Genomic DNA, 6692 nt, shown 5'->3' on the forward strand with positions numbered 1-6692 from the left:
CCCGCTCCCCCCCTTGTGCGGCCAAGCATGCTGGGATATGCAGTCCTGCGGGAGCCCAGCCGCCAGGGGCGCCCCGCATGCTGGACTACCGCTCCTAGAAGGCAGCGCGCGCCCGCCCCAGGGATTGTGGGCATTGTAGTTCGGTCGGGGCTCAGGGTGCTACAGCGCAGGAGTCAGGGAGTCTCGGTTCCCCGAAGGCCGGGCTCCCAGTGACTAAAGCAGAGGCCGTCGAGTCTGCGGTGCTCCGGGCTCGGGTTGCATACCTGGGTTTTCAGAGGGGTGCAAACTAGCCGAGGATACTCTCAGACGCGGCTATCTTGAGCTGCGGCCGACTCTGGCTGGAGGGAACTGTGCCCACTTGCTCTGGCTAAGAGCCACGACCTGAGCCGCCTGGGTTCATGCCCTGGCCCTGCGAGTGGGAGTTGAGTAGGGCCGCTGCGCCCAGGCCAGAGGAGAGAAGGCCCCTGGCAATGATGAGGACGAAATCTCCAGACTTCGTGATCCCCAACTGCAAACAGGGTGTGGGTTCCCTAGAGCCCTCTTGCTGGGGCACCTTCTCATTTCTTTCTCATTATCTTAGATACCCTGTGCTTCCTACTGTTTAGGGTTAAGTACACGCCTTTTCCCCTGTCTTTTCTTAGCTTTCCACAACTTTCAAACCTAGCTCCAAACGTTTATGAAGCTCCTAATTGACCCCAGTTTCGCCCTCCAAAGCTTCTTTCCCAAGGAAAACTGCTAAATCAGTGATTTTCAATTTTTGATGTGTATGGAATCCCCCTGGAGAGCCTGTTCAAACACAGATTACTGGGCCCCACTCGCAGTTTCTGGTTTATTCGTTCTACGGCAATCTTCAGAATATGCAGTTCTGATAAGTTTCAGGGGATGCTGATCCTGCCGGCCTGGGGAACTACTTTGAGAACCTTGCTGTTGGTGTTTGATGACTACAGTTCTGGCACTGTTTTTTAAGGGATAGTAATAACATCTGGAAAGCCAGGCCAGGGAAGGCAGGGTACTGGTCCACAGGAACGCTCCCTATGCCCACCCCCAGGGATACTACCACTGAGCTACATTCATCCCCAGCCCTTTTTCACTTTTTTTTTTTTTTTTTAATCTTGAGACAGGGTCTTGCTAAATTGCCAAGACTGGCTTCCAATTTGCAATCCTTCTGACTCAGCCTCCTACTGGCTAGGATTACAGCCGGTGAGCATGACTGGAATGTGTCTTCCACCCCGTACTGGACATTGAACCCAGGGGCGCTGGACCACTGAGTTACACCCCCAGCCCTTTTTTCTTAAAGGGTTCATTCATTTTGAGACAGGGTCTCACTAAATTGCCTAGGGCTTGCGATCCTCCTGCCTCAGCTTCCATAGTCACTAGGTGTGCATCTCGGCACCCTGCTGGAATATTCTTTTTAATTACAAAAAAGGAGGCCACTGTGGTGGCACAAGCCTATAATCCCCAGCTACTTGAGAGGCTGAAGCAGGAAAGATCATGAGTTCTAGGCCAACCTGGGCAAATAGACCCTGTCTTAAAATAAAAAAGAAAGAAAGAAAGAAAGCATGTGAGCCATCCATCTGAAATATGTTCCTGTCTTTGATATTGCTCTTAAAGTTGGGAAGGTTTTTCTGTTGCACAAGGGGCAGCAGAGGTGCTCCTTTTGACTAATTTGACTAGGCTGTCCTCAAACTTTCTTTCTTTTTTTTTTTTTTTTGAGAAAAGACTTTGTTTTATTATGGTACAAGGCCCTGGGTGGATAGGAAGATGTAGATGGAGTGGGCAACCACTGTCCTGGTTAGCATCGTATGTCCATTCTGATGACCATGTATGTGCCAAATGTGCCACCACTCTGCATCATAGTTTTCCCAATGCCGCCCATCAGCTCCCGACTCCGCATTCCGATCCTGAGACAGGAAAAGGTGCCAAAAAGCGCGCTGGCTGCCATGCCCATGGCACAACCATGACAATGCCCATCTTCACGCGGCCAAAGCAGCTTGGCTGGGACTGCCCGTAGGGACCCACGGCCACCGGCATCTCATTTGTGGCCTTTGTCACTCGGCTCTACCTGTCCTCAAACTTTCCATCCTCCTCCTTCAGCCTCCCAAGTTGCTGGAATTAAAGGCATGCAATGGTGCTGCTGGGCAAAAGTTCACCACCTATTTTATCTTGCTGTTCCTGGAGCTGCATGCTGCTGAAGGGGAAGCTTCTATAACACCACCCCCAGGAATAATCTTAGACTCTTTACACCCCCCCCAGGTGGTGCTGGGTGGGGGTGGAATCCAGGGCCTCACTCATGCTAGGCAAGCCCTCTATCACGTAACTGCATCCCCAGCCAATTCTAGATTCTTCCAGCTCTAAGATGACCAAGATCCTCTATCCACCATATTTTTGGGAGCTTCCACTGAACCCTCTTCTCAACTAGATCTCAGCCTTGTCCTATAAAAATGATATAGACTTTTTTTTTAACAGACTCTTGATATAAATTATTTTGGCTTCCTCCTCCCTTCACATTAAAAGCCTTAAACACTTACAGTTTCTAACTGCCCAAGGGCACAATCCTGGAAGGACTCTAAGCCTTCAAGTGCTGTGGAAAGGATTTTCTGTTTGTTGCCGACAATACCTAACTTTAGGGCCCAGTCCATCCTCTCTTAGAACATTTCCTAAAAGGTCTTACCTTTGTGAATCCTTCCTTTGTCCTGTAGAGATGTATACAAGTTATTTAAATCTCCTACACTTTGGAGTGTCTGTCTCAAGGACCTGAAATTCATTCCTTTAAAAATGTAACCTTCAGGAAGGATAGGGCCTCTATCTCCTGGTCTCCCTGGAAGGATAAAATCTTCTCTTCATTAATTGGCGGCTAATAGACACAGCTGAGCCCCTGCTTGCCACCTTCCCTACTCTTTCTTTCTCCCTTTGAAACATCCAATCACCTCTGTACAAATCCAAGCCAAGTTCAGGGCTGAGGATGTTGCTCAATGGTAGAGCTCTCTTGAGGTCCTGAGTTTGATGCCCAGCACGACAACAAACAAATAAAACCAGCACCACCACAACAAAAAGATCTGGGGATATAGCTCAGTGGTAGAAAACTTACTTAGCGTGCAGGAGGCCTTGGGATCCCCAGCATTGCAAAAACAACAAAACAAAAACAAACAAAGCAAGATGAATTCAGTTCATGCTAGACTCATCCCTATTGCAACAGTGTATTACTGATTAAAAACCACCCTTACCATTTTAACTAATGTCTGACTTTATTTTTGAGAAGGTAGTTATCTAATTTGAATCCTAGGGGTCTCTACTCTAGCCTCTGCCCCACCCCCACACCTGCCCCATTTACCCAGGACTAAAAAGGTGAGTTTTCCCTACATCCTTGAGCAAGCAGCCCAGTGGCTTTCATAGACGTTGAATCCTGACTAAGTTCTGAAGGTTTCCTTTAGTTTTGTGTCCCCATCACAGAGAATAGGTAGTAGGCAGTCCCATATTTTGCCTCTGCACTCCCGGCATGGGCAATGGCACTGTTTCTCCCAGGCAGATGTTAAAAGAATTGGCACAGTGGCAACCGCCTCTAATTCCTGTGGTTCAGGAGCCTGAGACAAGAGGATTGCAAATTTGAGGCTAATCTCAGCAATTCAGCAAAACCCCCTCTCAAGATAAAATTAAAGCCAGGCACGGTGGTGCACATCTGTAATCTCAGAGGATCATAAGTTCAAGGCCAGCCTCAGCAACTTAGTGAGGTCCTAAGCACCTTAACAAGACCTTGTCTCAAAATAAAATATAAATAAAAAGGGCTGGGGACGCGGCTCAGTGGTTAAGCACCCCTGGGTTCCATCACTGGTACCAAAATAAATAAATAAATAAAATAAAATTAAAAAGGGCTGGGGATGTAGCTCAATGGTAAAGGGACCACTGGGTTGAAGCACTGTTGAAGAAAAAAGAAATAAATGAATCTTGTTAAGTTTATATCCATCTCTCAAATTTCTGCTAGCAGATTATTCAGGGAGAATTGATTGACTGATGGATGAGATGGGGATCTCATTATGTTGCCCAGGCTGGCCTTAAACTCCTAGGCTCAAAAGAGTCTCCCAGCTCACCTCCTATGTGGCTGGGACCACAGGCATGGGACAGCGTGCCTGCCATTCAGGATAAATGTAAATGCTTTTTCCTAGGCAAGACAGAGACCCTCTATCCTTCAGTCATAAGAGCCCCCCATCACCACCCTCACCACCTCCCAATTACATTGACTTGGTTCACCAACTTCCGCTTGCCAGTTGTGCTTTCCACCCAATCTTATCCACTCATCTCAATTCTGCCTGGCAGTCCCAAGTCCATTTTGAGTTTCCTTTCAGAGGGTTCTCCCTGGCTGCCTCCGCCCCCTGTGAACATTGCCCCTGTGTGGCACTACTATTTTAGTCATTCATTTGGAAGACTAGCTAAAGGCAGGCATGGTGGTACACAACCATAGTCTGAGCTACTAGGGAGGCCTAGGAGTATTCCTTGGGTCCAGAAGGCTGGGGATAAGGCTCAATGGAAGAGTAGCACCATGCATCTCTGTAACTCTTGTCATCTTGCAAACCATTGTACACCATTGTATCTGTGAAACATTAACTCCCATTCTGTCCTCTCCCCAGCCCCTGACAACCACCATTCTACTTTCTGTTTCTACGAATTTAACTGTTCTGAATGCCTCATTTAAGTAGGATTATACAGTATTTGCTCTTTCATGACTGGCATAATGTCCTCAAGCTTCATCCATGTTGGAGCATATGTCAGAATTTCCTTCCTTTTTAAGACTGAATAATGCCCTATTGTATCTAGTGCATACTACATTTTCTTTATCCATTCATCTGTCAATGATGGGTTGCTTCCACCTCTTGGCTATTGTGAGTAATACTGCTATGAACATGGGTGTACAAACCTCTCTTTGAGTTCCTGCTTTCGATTCATTTGGTTGTGTACTCAGAAGTAGAATTGCTGGATCATGTGGTAATTCTATTTTTAATTATTGAGGAACTGCCGTAGTGTTTTCCATAGTTGCTGCACCATTTTATATTCTCATTAATGATGCACAAGTGTTCTAATTTCTCTAAATCCGCTTATTAATTTCTCAGAGCTTCACTTCCCCCACCCCCTAGTGCTGGGGATTGAACCCATGGCCTTGAACAAGCCAGGCAAGCGCTCTATCACTGATTATATTCCCAGCCCCTAGAGCTTCACTCTTTTGTTTTAAATATATTTTTTTAATTATACATGGACACAATATCTTTACTTTGTTTATTTTTATATGGTGCTAAGGATAGAACCCAGTGCCTCACATGTGCGAGGCATGTGCTCTACCACTGAGCCACAATCCCAGCCCAGACAGCTTCACTCTTAATAAAAGAAATGGAAATTAAAACCACGCTCAAATATCATTTTTCACCTATCAGATTGGCAAAGAGCAAAAAGCTTGATAACTATCTTGGCAGCAATGTGGGGAGTACGCTGCCAGTGTAACTGGAAATCTGTGCAAACTCTAGGAAGAATGACTTGATAATCTCTTCAAAATTACAAATGTGTAAACCATTTGATTTAGTGATTCCTCTTTTAACAAAGTACCCTATGTGCATGTGTTCAAAGTTACATATAAAGGATGATTTTGTTGCAACTGTGAGAGAATATTTGAAATGATCTCAGTGTTGCTGTGCGTTATGGCACACACCCGGCATCCAAGAGACTCAGGAGTCTAAGGCAGGACAATTGCTAATTCAAGGCCAGCCTGGGCAATTTGGTGAGACCCTGTCTTAAAAATAAAAATTAAAATAAGGACTGGGAATGTAGCTCAGTGGTAAAGCACTTTCTGTGTTCAATTGCCAGTACAAAAACAAACAAACAAACAAACAAACAAAAACCCTAAACATTGAAGATTCAAATGAAACATGAAATGAGGTCTGAGTCTATCACTCAGTGGTAGAGTGCTTGCCTGGCACCACAAAAATAAAGAAAAGAAGGAAGGAAAGAAGAATAAAAATGAAAATGACTGGACTGGGAAAGCTTCAATTGCTGGTGTCTTTTGTTAATCATTAAAGAATTAGAAATTAGGGAACTAACTGTTTCAGGCACTTGGCTGAGGCACTTTACCTCTAAGCTACATTCCCAGATCCACCTCCTTTTTGAGATAGGGTCTTGCCAAATTGCTGAGGCTGACCTCAAATTTGTGATCCTCCTGCTTTAGCCTCCTACATCACTTCACTAGGATTGCAAGTATGAGCCATAGTCTCTGGCTTGGAGGCCTCAATTCAAGAGACCCATTTCTCATCCATGTTACTTGCACCGGATTAGCATTTGACAAAGTGCATTATATTATGGACTCTCTGCCATTCTTAAAAATGGGTTCTAAGCCACTTGTTCTCTTAGGATGGCCTAAGTGTTCCATGTACCCTGAATGTACTTTGATTTCACTAAATAAACCTTTATGCCTTTTCTTTCTTTCTTTTAAATTTTTTTTTCTTTAGTTGTCAAGGGACTTTTATTTATTTATTTTATTTATATGTGGTGCTGAGAATCGAACCCAGTGCCTCACACATTTGGCAAGTGCTCTACCATTGAGCTACAGCCCCAGCCCCCTTTATGCCTTTTCTAAAAGAAAGAAAGAAAGAAAGAAAGGAAGGAAGGAAGGAAGGAAGGAAGGAAGGAAGGAAGGAAGGAAGGAAGGAAGGAAG

At 45.2% G+C, this 6692-nt stretch overlaps 1 protein-coding gene and 1 pseudogene across 1 annotated transcript in view; one reads left to right on the top strand and one right to left on the bottom strand.

Annotated features, from left to right (window-relative positions):
- Fcsk (fucose kinase) overlaps positions 1-6692 on the top strand; it is a 36028-nt gene that overhangs the window by 2359 nt on the left and 26977 nt on the right. The window lies entirely within an intron of this gene.
- Positions 1713-2046, bottom strand: LOC107151092 (annotated as a pseudogene).

This window comes from Marmota marmota, unplaced genomic scaffold (genome assembly GCF_001458135.2).
Source record: "Marmota marmota marmota unplaced genomic scaffold, marMar, whole genome shotgun sequence".
Lineage (NCBI taxonomy): Eukaryota > Metazoa > Chordata > Mammalia > Rodentia > Sciuridae > Marmota > Marmota marmota.